This window comes from Cnephaeus nilssonii (assembly GCF_951640355.1).
Source record: "Cnephaeus nilssonii genome assembly, chromosome: 5".
Taxonomy (NCBI): domain Eukaryota; kingdom Metazoa; phylum Chordata; class Mammalia; order Chiroptera; family Vespertilionidae; genus Cnephaeus; species Cnephaeus nilssonii.
The window spans coordinates 61,205,912-61,228,632 of NC_137076.1; positions in this window are offsets into that span (position 1 = coordinate 61,205,912).

A 22,721-nucleotide genomic window follows, 5' to 3' on the forward strand; every position below is an offset into this window, starting at 1 on the left:
GGAGAGATCTGTAACTGCGTCCCCTCAGTCACTTGTTGCTGTCAGAGGAATCTCCCCGAAGTTAGAATCTCAGTACCTCCTGTTAGCACTCCTTGGTTTAACACCTCCGCTGCTTTCCCGGGATCTATTTAACCTCCAGGAACTACCACCGGAGGCCTGCAGGGCCCTCGGCTGTGGCTTACTGCAACAGATTTGGGCTTTGGTATCAGATTAGCTCTTGTTTAAACACGACTCTGGCTCAAGTTTGACCCTGGTTTTTATTGAGATTACTTGAGCCTCTGTTTTTTCGTTGGTAAAATGGGGTTATGATATTTGCCTTGCGGGTTGCGGAAAGGCTTAGGGATGACGGAAGGAAAGTTGTTAGCGCGCGCTCAAAAGTGACAGTGGTCACCCTGTTAAACCGCCTGTGCCCTTGCCTGTCCCCTCTCACCCTGGCGTCTCTTCGGGTAGCCAAGAACTAGAGCACACCCCTTTACCTTGATCCCACCCCTTCCCCGTCTCTGCTTGTTCAGTATTGTTAATTTTAAGAATTAAACATCATTAACTTAGAAGATTTCTACCCAGATTAATATCAAATATTAAACACGCCATAATAATAAGGTCGTATTTTAGGTTTTAATAGTTTTTTTTCATTGGCCTTGATTTTAATGGGTTGACTTCCTTAGGTTAGACCCCCCTATGATAGATATGAAAATAGGGTGTGTAAAATAGTACATTTTGAAAAAAAGAGTTCCTAGCTGTAGTGCTTGCCATGAAAACAGCAGAGGGAAGATCAGTTACTCTGTGTCTCTTTGGCTTGTCTTTTCAGCCTAGTAGGTGTTTCTTCAAATTAGTAAGTATTAATATTTAGCGATTCCACATTTGATTGCCCTCAGAATCATGTCCAGAATATACCAAAAGTGAATACATTATTGGCAAGACTCATGGATTTTACAGAATTACCTGAGCTGTAACAAGTATATCTTAATTTTAAAAGTTTCAAATGGTTTGTTTTGATAACTAGAGAAGGCAAGAATTCAGTTGGAATTAGATATCTGAACCCTCTTGTATATTATTTTTCAAAAAGTATTTTATTTATTTATTTATTTATTTATTTATTTATTTATTTATTTATTTATTTTACTTCAGAGAGAGGAAGGGAGAAGGAGAGAGAGATAGAAACTTTGATGAGAGAGAAACATTGGCTGCCTCCTGCATGCCGCCTGCTGGGGATTGAGCCTGCAACCCAGGCATGTGCCCTTGACCAGAATCCAACCAGCCACCTCCTGGTGCAGGGATGACACTCAAGAAAGCCACACCAGCTGGACACATATATATTTTTTATTCTTGAGGACTGAACTGTGTTTATTAAAGAGGGTAGAGGAGTGTGTAGGGTTATGCTGCTTCTTTCTGAGATGTCTTGCCAGGAATCTGATGCAACCATTCCAAGTTTGCCTCGAACCTGGGCCATATCCAGCTGTGGCTGCTGGTCCCTATCCTCTCCTTGCCTTCACTCCCCACTTACCCAATTTTAGAAGGAGTTATAAAGCTTGGATCACAAATTAGGGAGAAATAAACTATATGAACCACGGGTACTGCTTTTGAATATTTGTGCATTTAGGTTTTTTTATGGGACTTCACCTATGCACAGAATCGAATTTCCTCAGAAGATAACTTGGCAAAATCTGTGAATAAACCAAGTGATATTCAATAATCTAGCATGATAAAACAACGTAATTTGTTTAGATGAGAGTTCTTTATGAGGGCAACAGAGTGGGAAGGAAAATAGAATGGGCTTTAAAATATTATTTTCTCTTAAATTTATCTTTGTAGAAATCTATCTTCATACATACAGCCTTTTATTTGGAATGCAGCTTGGAGTCACTGAAGCAAACATTGCTTTATATACACTATGATAGCAGATCAATAATGTGCTGGTGCACTGAGCAAAAGGAGCCCAAGATTAGGTTGCTGTTTTCCTTTACTGTTCAGTCAACAGAAAAAAAAGAACCAAAAGAAAAGAAATAAAACACAAAGAGACAATTTCATCTCCCGTTTTCAGAGCTTCCATCCTCCTGAGCACCCAGGAAACCAGTGTGCAAAATTGTAGAATTACCACTTTTAAAGGCAGTTACAGAACTTAAAAAAAAAGCACCTAGGATGTTATGCTTTCACATATACAAATAACAAGAACTTCCTTAATGAAGTTTCAGTTAGGCTGTTAATAATAGTTGATGAACATTAGCATGATGTATCTATTTTCCCTTTAAATTACTTGTGTTCTTAATTTTAAAGGGGCTTTCTTATAGCAATGAAATAGTTATCTTCCTTTTGAATTAGGGTGTTTAAACCATTTATGATTAATGTGGTTATTGATACAGTTGTATTAAAATCAACTACCTTGCTATTTGTTTTCCATTTGTTCCATTTTTTTTTCTTTTTTGCTACCTTCTTTTGGGCTTCTTGTTTTTAATTATTCCATTTTATCTTCTTTGTTGGCTTACTAGATCTAACTCTTTGTATTACTAGTAGTCGCTTTATAGTTTATAGTATACATATTTAACTTGTCTTAGTTAACCTTCAACTGATACTCTACCTTAAGTGTATGTAAGACCTTACAACAATATAATTCCATTTCCCACATCCTGGCCTTTGTGTTATTATTACACATTTTACTTCTACATATATTATAAACCCCACAAAGCATTGCTATTTCTGCATTAACTAGTCAATCTTGTGAAGTATTTAAAAACTAAGAAGAGCCCTAGTTGGTTTGGCTCAGTGGATAGAGTGCTGATCTGAGGACCAAAGGGTCTCGGGTTCAATTCTGGTCAAGGGCATATACCTCAGTTGCAGGCTCCTCCCCAGCCCAGGCCCTGGTCAGGAGGCAACCAATCAATGTTTCTCTCACATTGATGTTTCTCTCTGTCTTTTCCTCTCTCTTCCCCTCTCTCTAAAAGCAATGGAAAAATATCCTCAGATGAGAATTAAAAAACAAACAAAACTAAGAACAAAGAGTCCTTATGTTTACCCAGATATTCCCCATTTCTGTCACTCTTCATTCTTTGTGTACATCTAGGTTTCATCTGGTTTTCCTTCTGCTTGAATGACTTTCTTAAATATTTCATATAGAGCAGGTCTGCTAGTGATGAATTCTTTCAGGTTTTGTATGTCTGAAAAGCCTTTATTTTGGGTTATGGAATTTAAGGTCTTTGAGTTCTTTTTTTCTTTTTTCTTTCAGGACTTTGAATATGTTGTTCTATTATCTTTTGGCTTGCATTGTTTCTAAGACAAGTCCACTCTAATTCTTATTTTGTTACCCTGTCCATAATATTTCTTTTTACTTTGGCTGATTTTAAGATTTTTTTTTATCATTGGTTTTAAGCAATTCCATTATGATGTGCCTTAGTTTCATTTTCTCCATGTTTTTAGGTTTGGGGTTCTTGGAGCTTTTTGGATCTATAGGTTTATAATTGTCCTCAAATTTGGGGAAAAATCAGCTATTACTTTTTCAAATATTTTTCTTCTACCCCCTTTTCTAGCCTCTGGAGATTCCCATTGAATATAGTACTTTCACAGATCATCGGTGCTTTGTTCAAAAAAAAATTTTAAATTCTCACCCAAGGAGTGAGGATATTTTTTTCTATTGATTTTTAGAGAGAATGAAAGGGCAATGGAGAAGAGAGAGAGAGAAACATCTATGTGAGAGAGGCACATTGATTGGTTGCATCCTGCATACACCCTGACCAGAGTCTGGATCAAACCTGCAACCCAGGTATGTGCCCTTGTCCAGGAATAGAACCAGTAACCCTCTGGTATGCAGGCCAGAGCTCTAACCACTGAGAAACTCTGGCCAAGGCTGTTTAATTTTTTAAAAGCCTCTTTTCATTCTTTTTTAATTTGTTTACATTTTTTATTGATTTCAGAGATGAAGGGAGTAGAGAGGAAGATAGAAATATCAGTGATGAGAAAGAACCATTGATCAGGGCCTCCTGCATGCCCCCTACTGGGGATCAAGCCCGCAACCCAGGCATGTGCCCTGACTGGGAATTGAAGCATGACCTCCTGGTTCATGGGTTACTCTAATACTGACCCACACTGGATGAGCTCACTCGTGATTTTATTTTTGATAGTCTCTATTGCTCTGTCTCAAAATCCACTCATATATTTCTTCTGCAATGTCTAATCTGCTGGTAATTCCTTCAAAAATATTTTTCATTTCATTCACATTTTTTTTTTAATCTCCAGAAGTTTGATTCCCCCTTCACGTGCTGCAAGCTGGAAACTTTCTTTAATCAGTTAGTTGGGGTATTACAGGGCTTATCCGATTTGTTTTTCCCTCTCCCCAGAATCACTGTCCTGTGTTGCCTGATGTTCAATGTCTTATAACGATCTTTTTTTTTTTTTTTCATATGTTTTTCCTGCATTTTTAGTTGTTTTAGGTGGGACAGTAAATCAGTTCTCTAATCCCCATTGGGATTGACAGCAGAAATCTGTTAATAATTTCTGATTTAAAGTTTGTCAACCAACGTACCAAAGTTCATTTCTAGAACTAGAAAAGTCTCACCAGTCTTCGGGGAATACTTTTGAGGCATTTTGAATCTGATTAAATATTTTTATTATATGGGTTCCCATCTGTTAATCTGTTATCTATTAACAAAAATATAGCAATAAATCCTCCATTATCAATTTATTACCTAGTTTTTCTGTATGCAAAATTGGTACAATAAAATCAGCTTTCAACTTTCATAGAAGTCTACTACATAAATAATCAACATCAGGCAATGCTTTAAAAAATCTTTGGAAATAGAACTTTATGAATGCAAGCTATAACAATATACATTTTATGGCAAAAAAAAAAAAACACACAAAACAACAAACAACCCAATGTACTAGTAGTCTATACCCTTCTTTTTAGAATTCTATGATTTTGTTTTTATGATATTCCAGAGGGGAGCAAACAAATTTAGAATTATTATCTTTTTAATATTTGCTAAGAACTCTTCAAAAGGGAGTCTACTATGCTAAGCCATAAATGAAATAGCAAAGGCTTTTGCTAAAATAAAATGAAAGATTTTGAGAGATTAATATTTCTTGAATAATTAGCTTTGGGAGAAAAAGACCAAGAGAAATACCAACAAATGAATTTTTTAAATCATGCTTTTCTCCAAGGCACTACTGGTTTTTGTGGGTTCTTTCTCTTTCTTCATTTGCATGAATATTTGCACACACACACACACACACACACACACACACACTTATATATATATATTTGTATGCATGTGTGTGTTTAATAATAATAATCACAATTGGAAGAACTGTCTAGATCATCTATTACCACTAATCACTTAGAGAAACCTCTTCCTAATATAATGTCATGCATCAAGTTCCTAGAATACAGAACTAGAGTACACAACTCCTAACTCCAAGTCTGATAGCTCCCTCCCTGCTTGCTTTTTTTGCATTTCTCCTTCCTCTTACAATGGAGAGGTGGAGGAAAATGTATCTGAAAAAAAATTTTAAATTATCCCATATCACATTAAAATGAAAATTCCCATTGAAATTATTTTTTTCTACCCATTTTTAAAATTTATGTGAGCAACGGGTTATTTGACAATTGGTATGGTTAAGTAGGCCATGTGTTCATTATATCATGCATTCACTGTTAAATTATAAAACCATTTTATCTTAGATGTTAGTATTGGCATCATATTTATTAACCCATCAACATACAATAATCATTAAAAATAGAGGTAAGCCGAAACTGGTTTGGCTCAGTGGATAGAGCGTCGGCCTGCGGACTCAAGGGTCCCAGGTTCGATTCCGGTTAAGGGCATGTACCTTGGTTGCGGGCACATCCCCAGTAGGGGGTGTGCAGGAGGCAGCTGATCGATGTTTCTCTCTCATCAATGTTTCTAACTTTCTATCACTCTCTCTTCCTCTCTGTAAAAAATCAATAAAATATATTAAAAAAAAATAGAGGTAAATGTTTCCTATAGTTTTTGGTACATCTTACCAATATAATTTACCCAATGGACATATCTTTATCAAGTATCCCATCTGTCTTTCTGCACCTCCCACCTCTAAGAAAATACATTAGCTCAACAATTACAAACTACATTTATCTACTAATCACTCTTCAGCATTCAGGTCAATAATCTTAATGAAGTGTAGTGTCTTCTCTATGAAAAGACAGTCTTGTGCTGTAGGAAGAAGTACACTTTTACAGACTAGTCCCTTTGGTATATAAAAACAGCCACAAATATTTTGCAACTTCTCACATCAAGAGGTGGAGTGTATTTCTTCACTACTTATAGTCCTGGCTGTCTTGTGACTCGCTTTGATAAGTACGGTATGGTGGAAGTGACATGTGAGACCTGAGCTGAAGCCTTATACGGCTTTGAAGCTTTGGTCATAGTCCTCTTGGAACTCTCTCTCCTGGAGGATGAGAGACTATGTGAAGAGAAACCCAAATACCCCATCATGTCAACCATTCCAGTTGCCCCAGCTGAGACCTGAGACATGTGAGTGAGCTCAGAGAACTCCACATGGAGCAGAGATGAAATTATTCTAGCTGAATCCATTTCAAATTGCTGACCCACAGAATCACAAGCAAACTGTTACTTTAAGCCACTAAGTTTTATGGTAGTTCCTTCCACAGCAAGAGGCAACCAGACATCATACAGATGAATTGTCCCTCTATCTCTCAGTTGTCCTTCCTCCTTCCTTTTAATCAGCCCTCTAACCACTTCGCAGTGTTTTCTCTGGGCCCTTTACAAAAAAGGTCTTTAATTTGCTATAACACTGTATGCAATCAAACGTTATGCAATTCATTTGCTATTGACTATTTATATAATACGTTACATAATATGGACAAAGTATTTTTTAAAATCTCATTTTATTTAATTCTCCTAGAACGTTTAAGGAATAAATAGATGGCAATGATATTCCTTTTTAAAATGATGAGGCAATGCTTTGCATTAATATAATACCTTTTTTAAAAGAGAGGCTCACTTCACTTTATAGACATGATCTCACCATTCTTTTAATTGTGCAATCAGACAGGTAAAATGTGATGAGCAAAACTTAATACCTTCATGGAATTTCTGGCACTACTTAGACCTTGCTGGTGTTCCTCTCTCCTGCTGAGTTATTGTGTATGGCATAATAGATGGTTCACATAGGAAATAGTCACAAAGACACATAAAATGTTTACTTTGTTTATATAGAACCAAAGGATAGGCAAAAGTAGAGATTTTCAGCTTTCTTTGAGGAAGATTTAAAAAATTAACCCCTTGTATTCTACTCTTAACATTTTCCTTCTTAAGTTCTTGTTCTTTAGAATGTAAAAAAAAAAAATTATCTGCCTTGGCTATTTTTATAGATGGTGTGAACTGGTGGCCTGCTAAACTTTATTCTACCTTAGAAATTTTGGAAATGTCTTCATTGGTGGCAGCAGGAATGGCAACAGGTGTTAGACCAATGGCTTTAGACCAGACCTGAGTTCAGCAACCTTGGTACTTGAGTTATGTACCTATGGCTAGGAAAGAATTCAGAGCCAAGATTCAAACTATATAAGAATATTTATTTGGAAAATCACGGAAGTAGAAGAAGAAATGGGCTTAGGAAATAAGTTATAGAGGCAAAGGAAAGACCCTTGGAGATTAGAAATGAGGAAGGTAAAGGTGACAAGCCCAGGGGGAGAGAGGGGGAAAGAGGAAAGGCCCAGGCATGCTTCCAGGAGGAGAGCGCTCTGGGCACCCTGCCCTAAGGGGTTTATGGGTGGCGATTTTAGGGGAGGCCCCAAGGTCGCAGGGGAAGATCTTAAAAGAATATTCAGCAGCTTTCCAGGTATGTCCTTTCAGGGTCTAGGTCTCCACCAGAGCAGGGGATCATTATTTAATGCAGCTGGTCCTGAGGTCAGCCTTGGGGTCACTTGTCTGGTTTTGCTGCTTTTCTGGGCCTGGAACTGAAATACAACTGGGGCCTATATGTTATCTCCAGGGAAGAAAGGTCAGAGGTTCCAACATGACCAATAATATGCTAGGGGAGGAAAGGTCACCCTGGGGGTGAGGCCCCACCCTACAATTGTCCTTTGCCACTGGCACTTTTCACCCTGGTGACAATTTCTGGCACTACTTAGACCTTCTGCACCTGGCTCTTTTTAAAATTGAATATTTTTTTAAATTATTATTTCAGAGAGGAAGGGAGAGGGAACAGTAGAAACATCAATGATGAGAGAGAATCATTGATCAGCTGCCTCTTGCACGCCCCCTACTGGGGATGGAACCTGCAACTCCAGCATGCGCCTTGACTGGGAGTAGAAACATGACCTCCTGGTTCATGGGTCAATGCTCAACCACTGAACCACACTGGCGGGGCTGTACCTGGCTCTTTGTCCTTGCTCTGCTCAGGTCTGCCTAACTGCCCACCACAAATTGTTTGTTAACAAGTGTCTTTTGTTTCTTGAAATTAGAAGATGTGCCTCACACCCTAACTCTAACCCTAACCCTAACCCTAACCCTAACCTTAACCTTAACCATTTCAACAACATATTTAGTTGAAGTCATCAACTCATCACAGAACATACTGTTTTTGCATTCCTAAGCTCAAATAAAGATTTTCCCTTAAATTTGTAACATAGAAACACATTCATTTAGAATGGAAATCTCTATCCTGAGGTGCGTGAAACTACCAAAATGGTATAAAATTTGTGTGGATTTGCCTTTTTTCTCAGAAAAGGTTGTATATATCTTTCATCAGCTTTTTACCTGTCACCACCCAATTTTTTTAAATTAATATCCTAGGAGTTTGAATTTTATGATATTTCTCTATTTCTGCTTCAGTTGTACCAAGAATTATGGCTATATAGCATCATTCATATAATTTAAATATGTAATTTCTTTCAGAAGAACAGTCCATTCAGAGGCACATAAAGATCAGCAGTCAGTCTTAGGAAATGACCAATGAAATTGAAATCAGACAACCAATAGGTCTGAGTCATTACTTGAACCATAAGCAGAGACAGGGTTGAATCATGTATTACAATAATGCTGGCAGTATGGGAGAATAGCAGGTTTCCTTGTCCCCCTTAGGCCAGCTGCTTATATTGGGTAGAAGGACAATGATTACCATATTTTCTGGCGTATAAGACGACTGGGCGTATAAGACGATCCCCAACTTTTCCAGTTAAAATATAGAGTTTGGGATATACTCGCCGTAAAAGACTACCCCTCTTCCAACGCACACAAAATAAAAATTTAAAAAACATCAGATTTGATTTCAATATGGTAATTTTAGTTCAAATGCTTATGACATGCAGGTACTTAGCAGGAAAACTGTCACTTATAAACATAAGGCTGTTTGTCATCAAACATGTAAACATAAAACAGTGCAAGTGGATTAAACTTTTCCTAATTCACTCTAAAGCTGAAAGGAAGGATAAGACAATAAACCCATGGGAGCTGCCATGCTGTTTGTTTTCTAAGCCGCCAACCAAACTAGAACTGATGATGATAGGAGGAAGATAATAAACAATAGAGAGAGAGCAAGTGCGGGGCAAGTCCCTGGCGAGTTAGCAACGCTGCTTCACTGCAGTCCTCAGGAGTGAGATCTGAGAGGCAGAGAAGGAGGTATGGTAATAGGATACAAGGGCGGGCCAGATGGGTGAAAGGGGCGTGTTTTTCTGGGCACAGCTCTATCTCTTTTTTCCATACCCCAGGTGTCCCGGATGCCTGCAGCTTGCTCTGCCCTTCACTTACACCTTCCCGGTGAGGCGCCCCCTCACCTTGTCATCGGGACCACGTTAAGTCACTTCTTTCCACGAATCCTGGTGAGTGGATTTTCTTCTACCGTACTTGTACAGTGCCACCCTTGCTGCTTTCATATGGTCCCTGCATATGGTGGGGGGGAGCTCAAAAAAGGCCGTGGCCGCATCCCCGCCTTATGTGGCGAGCATCTGGCTGCACTCCATTCATTTCAATGGAGCTGGACGGAGACCGGAGACCATACGCGGTACAAAAAGGAGCCGACCGGAGACACTTGCGGTCTCCGTCAGGCTCCATTGAAATGAATGGAGTGCGGCCGTTTTTGAGCTCCTCCCACCGTATGCAGCGACTGCAGATTCTCCAGTCCGGCTCAGAAGTTTCAGCACCCGCCCTATAAGACGACACCCGGCGTATAAGATGACCCCCGACTTTTGAGAAGATTTTTCTGGGTTAAAAAGTCGTCTTATACGCCGGAAAATACGGTACATGGGGAAGTGGGCAAAGGAATTACAGGCATAGGGAGGTAGGCAAAAGGAATAAAAATTGGTATAATGGTTACAGGATACAGGCAATGGGTGTAAGGGTGGGCACCTCGGACTCTGTTGTTTAGGTAACAAGGTCATTAATCTTTCCATGATAGTAGGCAGGACCGCGTTCCAAGTTAAATCCATGTCCCAGGGTGCACAACTCTCAGTCAGGTTATAATATGCTTTCTCCAACCAGACCAGAACAGTCACTGTTTACAGAGCATAGTTAATATTTCTGCCCCTAACAAAATCACATTCTTGTACGTGGTATTGTTTGGTCGCTTGGGCTAATGTAACAGAATACCATAGACTGGGTGATTAAAACAAGCATTTATTTCTCACAGTTTTGGAGTCTGGAAGTCTAGGATTGAGGTGCAGCATGGTTGGGTTCTTGGTGAAGGCCCTCTTCTTAGTTTGTATCTTAGCATGGAAGAAAGAGAGCCAGCTCTCTCTCATCATGGGGACTCTACATGACCTAATTACCTCCCAAAGGCCCCACCTCCAAAAACCATCACCTGTAGGCTTCAGCATGTGAATTTTAGGGGTCACAAACATTCAGTCCATAGCAGATATTAAGCACATTATATTTCATTAGGATTATAGTGCAGCATTTCTCAAGCTTAGTATAGGAAAATCGGAAATACCTGGATCTTACACCAAAGTGAATAGGAACTTTGAGGGCAATGATGCTTAGGAATCTGTATTTAGCGAGTTTTCTTTAGTGATTCTAACATATACTGAAATTTGAAAACTACTGATAGACAATATATTGAAAAACTATAATCTGTTTTCTTCTTTTAATGACAAATGAAATCAAATACACAACGGGTATAGAACTTGCCCTGGCCAGTGTGGCTCAGTTGGTTGGAGAGTCATCCCATGAACCTACAAGTTGTAGGTTTGATTCCCACTCAGGGCACATACCTAGGTTTCCGGTACATATCCTTGGGTGACAATTAAAAAAAAATAAAAAAAATAAAAAAAAATATATATATATATATATATATATATATATATATATATATATATATATATATATATATATATATATAAAACTGTTTCAAAAGCAGCAGGAGTCATAACCAGATAGTCAAGTGATCAATCACATGTAATTAATTTCATGCTGGATATGGTTATGGTCCATTTTTTTTTTGAAAAGTGATGTGCAAGCACAGTAAAGGGAAAACTGACATCGCTTTGTTGAGACTGTTTATGAGATGCTCTCTTTGGAGAGAGCATTTAGATGGCACTGTGTCTGTCTGGGGGGAAAAGGTTTTCAGTCTTGTCTGTTGATCTTGAGGCTTTGTTGCACTGGGGAATGGAACAGTCAGCGTACTGTATCCACAGAAGCAGAAAGTGCTTTCTTTCCCCCAGCCCCTTCTCCCCAAGATGTCATATCTTAAAGAAAAACAAAACAGAAAAGGAACAAATTTATTCTCAGGGAGCTCTCAGGGAGCTTGGAGGAGCATGAATTATTTATCCTCAGAAATCCTCTACTATTTTTGCATGAAAGAGAGTCCTATTATTAAAAGCGAATGCTTCTTTTTTCTGCATGTCAATAGCTGGGAGATCAGACTGGACTGGCTGTTAGATAGCTTTCTCCTTGGAGACTGAGCTCCCCAAGGCAGCTGCTGCAGCAGCTAAGTTTTTTTTTTTTGTTTTTTTTTAAGACAATACAATCATTAGAACTGATATATTAACAACCAAAATTGATTTGACAGGGGTCTGCCACTGAGGCAGACTAAAAGGAAGAAAAGGCCATTAAAATGATCCCAATTACCTTTTAATTATGAATTAACAGATTTGCATATAGCACAGCACAGAGAATTTCCGGGTGCATGTGCACGCATGTGTTTAAATTGCCTGGGTTTATGAGCCTCCTTATTTTTCTTTCAGCTAGGTAGAGCAGTAAATTCTCCACTACCTTCCTCCTGGAGCTCAGGAAGTCAATTCTTCTTGCCAGGGGAAAAATTTAAATTTCCCCCTGATGCCAGTAATCTCATTTTCTTGCCAAGCATTTGTGCAAATGAGAACAATTGTTTTGTCTTTTCTAGTTTATACTGGGCTTCTCTAGAGCTGGAAGAATAAGGTGCTTACTCGATAAAGTAAATTTTAGTTAGGAAGAGGCAGCTTGGTATTACAATCCTGGAGGGATGGAAAATACAGGAGAATTACAAATGGAGTTTGTCATGCTGCTGGGCAGTGGCCTTGGGAGTCACAGCCTCTGGTGGCTCAGCTAGCAACCTGGTTCTCTTTGCTTTGGGGTACCAGTAAGTGTAAAACTGGAGACTGTCAACATTTTATTCCTGGAAATAAAATACTAGTTGTTTGGAATTAGCTCTTGGTGTCTTTTTTCAGAGTTGAGGGAGACCCCGTATTTGAATCATTGTTATACTAGAGGCCTGGTGCATGAATTCGTGCACCAGTGGGGTCCCTAAGCCTGGTCTGTGGGATTGAGCTGAAACTGGCTCTCTGGCATCCCCTGAGGGGTCCTGGATTGCAAGAGGGTGCAGGCCAGGCTGAGGGACCCCCATAGGTGCACGATCGGGGCTGTAAAGGGATGCAGGAGGGCTCCAGGGCATGTCTAGCCCATCTCGCTCAGTCCTGATCAGCCGACCTCAGCAGCAAGCTAACCTACCGGTCAGAGCATCTGTCTCCCCGCTCCCCCCCCCCCCCTTGTGGCCAGTGCAGGTCATAGCGACTGGTTGACCAGTGGACTGTCTGCCTCCTGATGGTCAGTGCACGTTATAGTGAGTGGTTGAACGGCCTTAGCATATCATTAGCATATTATACTTTGATTGGTTGAACAGACGACCCACCACTTAGCATATTAGGTTTTTATTATATAGGATAGACCCCTGTATGTCCAATATGTGTATATTGTCTGGCTTCACTGGGGGAAAAGCAGTGTTTGTTGATGTCCCTTTGTTAAAACAGGTAACCTTTTTAAAGAAAAATGTCAAGGCTGGTGGTAGGGAAATTCTAAAGGGAAATAGTTGATCTGTGGTGTTACAGCCAGCCACCTCCATCTTAGACATTCCTACCCCACAAGTACTCAGAGTCTTGTAGCGCTGACAACCCTTTTCCACTCTGATTTCCATGCCTCTTCCTTTCTCCCTTACTGTCTTATTATTATCTAGGAGCTTGATATATTTCTATGAAGCACCAAGATTAGAAACAACCCAAATGCCCATTAATAGAGAGGACTGGCTAAATAAAACATGGCACATCCATTTAATGAAATACAATGGAGCTGCAATAAAGAATGGAGGAGCTCCGCGTACTGATAAGAAGAGATCGCCAAGATTCATTGTAAAGTAAACAATAAGAGGCCCAGGACAGTGTGTGTATAGTGTATCTTTTGTGTAATCTCTTGTTGTGCAAAATGTGGTCAGGGAATACGAATCTGTGTCTTTATTTACTTGTATATGCTTAAGAACACCATCTGGAATGATACACACACACACACACACACACAAACACACACACACACATACCTGCCTAATAACAGTGGCTAATGCTGAAGTGGTATCTGCTGGAGAGAGATAGTTCATTGTCTACCTTTTGGTTATTTAATTAATTATATATATTTTAATTAAATAGGAGCTTTTCCTTTAAGTATAACTTATATTCAGAAAATTGCAAAGAACCTAGTCTGCAGCTCAAAGTGCTCATCATCCATCTCTAGAAAAGAGCTTTACCCCCGTCAGCAACCCCGTGCTGCCAGGAATCTCATCTGTCTCAGGTGCCCTCCAGTCACTACTTGCCCTCCATGGTACCCACTATCATGACTTCTCCTGCTGAAAATTTCTCTTCAAAAAGAGCTAAAACCATGACTCATACAAACATATAATGCTTGAGTCAAAGATTTAAATTTACTCATTAATTAATGACACTGGTAAAATCTAATGAAATAAATAAACAAATAAAGAAATTTAAAACAGCTCAAGGAGAATCCAAAGAACAGACCCACATAGAGGCAATTAAGGATGCTGAAATGAATTAGCTAATAGATGCAAAATTAGCCACTATCCACAGGGCAATAATCAATAACATCTTCACTTGACAAAACTCATTTGTGTGTCTATAGACAAGAATAATTTGCATTACTATACATTGTCTACAACTTATAGAGCTATAAAGTAGGTCAAAGACCATGAAAGTCACAGGCTCCTACAGAATCAGATAACTCAGAAGGGTTATCTTTGAAAAGAAGTCCAGTGATATATTTTTTTAAAATTTATTTTATTGTTTAAAGTATTACAAATAGTAGTACATATGTCTCCTTTTTCCCTCCATTGACCTTCCCCCGCCTCCCCTACCTCCCTGCACATGCCCTCACTCCATCCCTTCAGTGTCATGCGTCCACTGGTTATGTTTATATGCATGCATACAAGTCCTTCGGTTGATCTCTTACCTCCCCCCCACCCCCATACCCTCCCCAGCCTTCCCACTGTAATCTGACAGTCTGTTCGATGCTTCTCTGCCTCTGTATCTATCTTTTTGTTCATCAGGTTATAATGTTCTTTATTATCCATAAATGAGTGAGATCATGTGGTATTTTTCTTTCACTGACTGGCTTATTTCACTTAGCATTATGCTCTCCAGCCCCATCCATGCTGCTGCAAATGGTAAAAATTCCTTCTTTTTTTATAGCAGCGTAGTATTCCATCGTGTAGATGTACCGTAGTTTTCTAATCCACTCATCTGCTGATGGGCATTTAGGCTGTTTCCAAATCTTAGCGTTGGTAAATTGTGCTGCTATGAACAAAGGGGTGCATATATCCTTTCTGATTGGTGTTTCTGTTTTCTTAGGATATATTCCTAGAAGTGGTATTACTGGGTCAAATGGGAGTTCCATTTTTAAATTTTTGAGGAAACGTCTTACTGTTTTCCACAATGGCTGCACCAGTCTGCATTCCCACCAGCAGTGAAGGAGGGTTCCTTTTTCTCCACATCCTCTCCAGCACTTGTTGTTTGTTGATTTGTTAATGATATCCATTCTGACAGGTGTGAGGTGGTACCTCATTGTTGTTTTGATTTGCATCTCTCAGATGATTAGTAACTTTGAGCATGTTTTCATGTCTCTTGGCTTTCTGAATGTCCTCTTTCAAAAAGTGTCTATTTAGATCCTTTACCCATTTTTTGATTGGATTGTTTATCTTCCTTTTCTTAAGTTGTATGAGTTCCCTGTAAAATGTTGGAGATTAAACCCTTATTGGAGATAACATTGGCAAATATGTTCTCCCATGCAGTGGGCTTTCTTGTTGATTTGTTGATGGTTTCTTTTGCTGTGCAGAAGCTTTTTATTTTGATGTAGTCTCATTTGTTTATTTTCTCCTTAGTCTCTCTTGCCCTAGGATCTGTGTCTGTAAAGATATTGCTACGACATATGTCTGCAATTTTGCTGCCTATGGAGTCTTGTAGGATTTTTATGGTTTGCCATCTTATATTCAAGTCCTTTAGCCATTTTGAGTTTGTTTTTGTGTATGGTGTAAGTTGGTGATCTAATTTCATTTTTTTGCATGTATCTGATCAAATACCATTTCCCAGCACCATTTATTAAAGAGATTGTTTTGACTCCATTGTATGCTCTTGCCTCCTTTGTCAAATATTAATTGAGCATAATGGCTTTGGTCAATTTCTGGGTCCTCTATTCTGTTCCATTGGTCTATATGTCTGTTCTTGTGCCAGTACCAGGCAGTTTTGAGAACCATGGCTTGGTAATGCAAATGGGTGTAGGGAACAGAGTTTTGAGCTTAGGCACCAAGCAGTCTGGAGTAAATAACAGCTATGCAGGGAGTTGTTTGGGAATGCCAACTGCTACCTGGCAAAGTCACAAGAAGTTGGATTTGCCCTCCTGAGAGAAAGAACACCTGGTCCCACGGCAAGTTGGGCTCCCTAGGTGCTGGTCAGCTCATTGCTTAGAACTTGAGCTCTGTATTGTATATCCTGCCTGTTTCTCTCCACTGCAACTAATTCACAGATTTTATAGTAGAACAGAGTTTATGTCAAACAAACAAAACAAAACATGTCTTTGGGCTACCAGTGTGAGAACTTTTGAGCAGACAATGGAAACCAAAATGCCTACTTAGGGATTATCTATAAAGACAAAGACCTACCTGATGGCTCCTCTCAACCCTCACACTGAAAAGGTATCTTCCTGTCCCCTGAGGTCAGGGAAAACCCAAATATTAGGAAGAAAAATTAAATGACTGACTAGTCTCCCGGGAAGGTGAGGGATTCGTTTCATTGAGTTCTGTTGAGTCTGCAGCAGATAAAAGTAAAAAAGGTAAATTTTCAGTGCCTTCATATAGTAAATTCTTAATGAATGATGTTTCTACCCTAGTAGAAAAATTAGAATCTTTAACATTGATGGGAGGAAATGACTGAACTATATAGGCTTCTCTTCTTTTTTTATGTGACCTCATCTTTGCTTGGGAGCACTTGCTTACGACAGGTGCTTTGCTGCCTACACTCCCTGGCTCAGGGCTGAGGTGTAGGTGGCTGATATCGCTGCCTCTAATGCTCTAGAGCAAACATAGATGCCAATCCCTTTCCGTTTCCCCCATAGCACAGCTAGACAAGGCTGTCCTGCTTAATAAGACCTTTGCGATGCCATGAGAAAATATTCATTCACTCATCATTTGACTAGGATTTATTGGTGCTTCTTATATGCCAGGCGTTATGCTAGGGTTAGAGATTTAATGGTGAGAAAAATACACAGTCCCTGCCTTCCTGGTACTACTCCAGGGCTCATCAAGATGGCGATATAAATTGGCTAATCTTAATTACAATACATGACTTGCTCATTGGCTGTGTTCTTTATACATATCTATCTTAGCTTCTGGACTTCTTCCAGCTGCTGGAAGCTGTCTTAGTTATCCCTGACTACAGGGATATCTATTCTCCTCAAAATCCAGGCGGAAGAGAGAAGGCACGAGGCTTGTTCTTCCTCTGGTGTCCATGACTTAGTCTCATCGGGCTCAGTTACTTCTTTGAAGACAATTTTTCTTCCCCAGGCAGACCAGACTTTTCCTAGCCATAGGTGTTTGGCATTGTCCTAGCCTATTTCCAAAGGATAAACATATTGGAACACAACCTAACAACCCTGGCCCCGTAACACAGAAAATGGAGTTGTCGTGGGTGTCACTTCACAATTTTACACTTGAAATTTCCTGTTTTTGAAGAAAAGAATAAGAGTTGACATGATAGTGCAGAGAAACAATACGGTTGATTAGGTCTAGAATCTATCAGCTCTGAATATTACTTTTAATAAGCATGTTCTATTTAGCTCTATATTTGGGACTTGAACTTAAGAGTTCTTTAATGTTGGTGTAATTTTCAAGAATTACTAAGCATTGACTTCCATTGGGTAGAAGACTATTTCTAAGTGATCTAAAAATTAGCTTGCCATTCATTTTGCATTCAACAAATATTCAGCACATATTTTGTATCAGATATTGTGCTAGGTATTGAGGATGTAGCAAATGACTCATTAACTTATATATAAGACACTTAATGAATAATTATATATATATATATATATATATATATATATATATATATATATGTGTGTGTGTGTGTGTGTGCGTGTGCATTTGTACATAATATGTGTGACTGCATCAGTCAGAATTCATTTGGAAAGCAGAGTTCCTATGTGTATTTTGGAATAAAGAATAAATCCTGTACCATTGTGAGAAGGGCTGGGAGGTGAAGGTCTGGAAGTGGGAGTCAGATGGGGGAGAGTCTGCCTGAAGCCCTGGGATGGGCGGGTAAACCAAGCTTCCACATTAGGCTCTTACAGTGAGGAGCTCATGGAGAGGCCTTTTGGAAGCTACTGCCTCAGGGGCTCCACGGCTTGGGTCTCGTTGTGGGCCTGGGGCCACTGCTGGGCAGCAGAGCCGGCAGTCAGGAAGAAGAACTGGACACAGCAGAGCAGAGTGAGTACAGGTAGGACCCGGGGCCACCTTGCCTCTGACGTTGACCAGGTTTACTGTTTCACTTCTACATTCCAAAGTTTTGTACAATAAAGTTTCTTTATTTTGGCCACCTCTAACCTGGAAGCATAGTTTGCATCTTTAATCAATTTGTCTGCACCATCCAGAAAAATAATTATATAAATGAAGGGTAGCAGAATATGCCCCCCCCCCCCCCCCCTAAACTCTTTGGCTTAGGATTAATTTGAATTGAAGGAACCTGAAAAACAGCAAAGGCAGGGAGAGGCTTCCTCTGAACTCCCCTTCTCTGCCTACAGACAGATCCGCCCAAAGGAACTTAATTGCCATACATCTCCTCCCCTGGAGTTTCATCAACTGGGGAAGATTAACTCCCATCACAGGAGAGGAGACGGGAAGTTGACACTATTTTGACTTCTTAGCCACAAACAATCATACCTCCATCTGTTCTTCTAAGACCCATTCATCTTTTTGCAAAAAATCACTTACTCTTCCCTATTCAGACAAAATATAAAATCTCACCATTTTTTTAGGTATTCACTTTCCCCCTCCTGTGATACTCTCATGCACATAATATTAACGATTAATGAATTTGTATACCTTTTCTCCTGTTAACCTGCCTGTTGTCGGTTTATTTTATAGACTCAACTATTGAACGTTAGAGGGTAGGGAGAAAAGTTGCATGTAAAATAGCATTGTAATCACAAATCATGCATGTAAGCAGGTCAAATGTATTAAATATATCTATTTAAACTTTTACTGGGACCAGAATTATTTGGAAGTTCCCTAAATCAGATACAATCTGGATTAAAATGATTGGAACTGTGGTTTGACTAAAGACCTTTGGACAAGAAGCCAGAAGACTTGGGCATGCCGTGCCACCTCCCCCAGCCACAGTAGCCTGGTCTGTAAAATGAGGGGGCTCCTTCTGATGACCTGCAAGGCCCTGGATGGTATGACGGTGATAGAAAATCACTTTAGGCCAAGCACTGCAAGATATCCTTGCTGAGTAGGTTTTCTCAAATTAGAAATGCAAGCCTTCCCCTTCATATTATGTAATTGATTTTATGATGCAAAATCCATTCAAAATCTTTTGTCTAGGCTCTTTTTCCCCACTTAATAATGGCTCACTTGTTAGCCCTTGTGATAGGTACTAGGGCAAAAATTAAAAATCACGAAATAAATGGAGTTGGAAGGGAGCGTGACCGAGCGTCTGGCCCAGCCATCTGCAGTTGCAGCGTGTTGGATGTTGGCGTGTTCAATAAATATCCAGGAGTACCCAGCCAAGTCTGCGTCACTTGAACATGGCTCAGAGTGCTGGTCAAACTTGGGAACTTTTTCTTTTATTTATCCTTGGAACTTGGCTGAGGTTCCTGGACATCCATCTGGTCCCAGAGTGGAGTGTGAAGTATGTGTGGAAAACTGGGTTCTATAGGCAAGGCAGAATCCAGATAATTTTGCATAAGCCTTCTCCACTCCCACCTCTGTCTCTCTGTAGAGGGCAGTTTCAGCTCTGCCTCCAACCTCTTATTTTATCCCGATTTCGTTGGAGCTCAAAGCGATAACCCACAACGAGTTCAGCATGGTGCTAAGCATGGCGTGGGAGCGCAGGAATGTCTTTGCACAACTCCTACAATGTGAGAAGGTGGTGTGAAGGCAGACGCAGAGATCCGAGCCGCGGGGCCAGAGGAAAGCTAGCGCCCTGCCCCTGAAGCTGAAGGAGGCTCCAGAGGAAGGGAGGCTCTGCCCGCTTCCACCCAGGGATCCCGATTTCAGATTCCCAGCCTTCAGAACTGCCAGTGAATACATTTCGGTTACATTACACCACCAAACAGGGGGGGGGGGGGGGGGGGGGGAGGGAGAGGGGGAGGCGGTAATTGGTTGCAGCAGCCATGAGAAATGAATGCCCCTTCTTTTTTTACTAGGCTAGCACTTTCTTAATCCTGATCTCTCAGTTTAGGTGTTACCTCCTCCAGGAAGTTATCCAGTATCTCCCTTGGGTCTGAGTTAGATGGACCCCTTAGATGTCCCCACAGCAGCTTGTGCTCACTTTTATTAGAAAACCCATCACCTTTTACTGCAAATGTTTCTTAACTTGTTAATGTTACCCCTAAATTTTGACAATCTGTGGGCAAGGACTGTGGCATTCAATTCTCCCTCTTCCCTGCTTCAAACTCCACACAGCAGTTTCTTCTTAGATGGCGATTGAAGACACAATTACAAGTGAATTCCATCACTCTATTAGCCACTCAGAGTTCCAATTGGAATGCAGTGCAGACGCACTTGTTTATTGCGCTGCACAGGTGTTATGTTTTTTACAAATTGAAGGCAAGACCCTCCACCAGCAAACAGATTACGACTCTTTATTGCGATACAGTCTTGATTAGCGTGCACTGGAACGGAACCTGCAATATCTCGGAGGTATGGCCGTATTATCCTACCATACTTTATTTTCAACTTCTGATTGGGGAGATTTATCACATTCTCTGTTTTCAGGATTGCTAGGCAAGTTTCTGCTGCGTCCTGCTGAGGGGGCGTAGGGCGTTGTGGCCTCCAGTTCTAAGCTAACCTGTGGGCTTGCCTGGCGGCTCCAGCAACAGCCTCTAAAGGTGCCCAGTCCTCACTGATGAGAACTATTGTTCTCTGCTCCCTGTCTTGCTGGAGCCACTGGACTGAGATGTGTGAAATCTATTCCTGGTCTCTCCTCTCAAGTGAGGGTCTCAGCCTAGGTTTTCGGTTAATCCCTTCATGTTCTTTAAAGTCTGTGTTTTCCTGTCTCTTGTCCCTGGCATTGCTATTGCTGATCCAAATGTGAAATTTTGTGCTATTGCGTGTGACTTGTGTAGGTGGACCGGACCTGTGATGAAGTCAATGGTTTGTGAGGATTAACCTCACGGTGGTGTTCTGGCTGTGACGGGGCGGTGACTGGATTTCTGAATTCTAATCGCAGGAAGCTGGCCACGAGGACTTGGACCGGAGTGGTTCTGGTGCGGGGAGTAGAGTGGGAAGGGACAGCTCATAGCATCTGAATCTCCTATTTAGGCATAAATGGCCATTGAAGTTGCATTCACAATTATTTTGGTTTTTAGGGTTCCAGGCCCTCTCACTTCCCTCCTTTTTTTCTTCTGGGCAGCCTGTCTTATGCCTGCTTGGTGCTGCCTCTCCCTAGCTCTTCTACTCTAGGCTCCCGTCAAACAGCCAGGCCAGAACCTGTGTCTGTTATCTCCTGAAGCCCCAGTGACTCCTGCAGCCTGGAACAAGGGCTTCCCTGTTTGGCCCTGCTTGGTTCATCTCATCGTTCCTCATTAGGTCAGGACCTTTATTTAATCCCCTACACAGAGCTGACACCAAGCCATTCATCTCGTAAGACTTTACAGACAGTTCAGGAATAATGGTGGCAACTACCATGGGATACATTTACAACCAGCTATGAGACTTGCCTGTTCTTCCACATCTCGTTCCCAATTTGGCCTCTGGCATGAACCTACCCCCCATCGCCCGCCCCCCGCCCCCTCCCCCCCCCCCCCCCACACACTCTTCCTTTCCCCTTCCAGGCTTCTGAGCTGCTTTGGAGCCTAAATCCAATTCCCAGGCAGCTGAGAGAGAGAGAGAGAGAGAGAGAGAGAGAGAGAACCAAAATATCCAATTCAACATGATTGGATATGTGAATGTCCTCTCCATCCCTTCAGGGCACACCATGCCAGGTCTTGTAGGACAGTGCCCAGAAGGCCAGCATCTGTGCATTCTGGCTTCATTGCTTTTTGGAAAACCACAGCGTGAGAGCCAGAACCGTCCAGCACAGCTCTTTTTTTTCACAGTCTCTCCTCCAGTGTGAATCGAAGACAAAGTCTGCAAGTTTTTCTGGCATTTTTTTTTTCTAATATTGAATTTCTATTTACTGTAAAAGGCAGTGAAACCACACCACCACAAAACAAACCAACAAAAACTCCTCTACAATGACAAGGAATAATTTGCAGTACAGTGCACTGCAGTTATCCAGACCAGAGCAACTATCCTCTCTGGCCCCATCCCTTTCTCTCTTCTCTCCTATCCACCTCAGGGCAGCTCCTGGGCATTTCTAAACAGCACACTCAACTAGTCTAAAACATCTTTTCTAAGCATAAACCAGGTTGATGGCAACTTCCAGGTTTCCCTCATGTTCAATGGATCAACTGTTTATTATTTGTGTAATTAAAGGACCCATTCTGACTTGCCCCAAAGAAACTGGTTCCCAGGTGCATTTCTGCTGCCACCAGTCATGAGGCTTAAAAACACCTTGAGGCTTTGAAATGACAGTTTTTCCAGCTTCTCCTTAAGGCTTCCAATCCCTAGTATACAGGCCTAGGTAATAAAATAAGCCCTTTTCCGTATGTGAGTTCTGGCAGAACACGTGGCTGCCTGATGTAGAATAAAGTGGAAGAAAGATCAAGGTTTTCAAACATGGGTAAGTGACAGGGTAGTCTGGGCTGTTGATAGATGTGTAGTCCTAT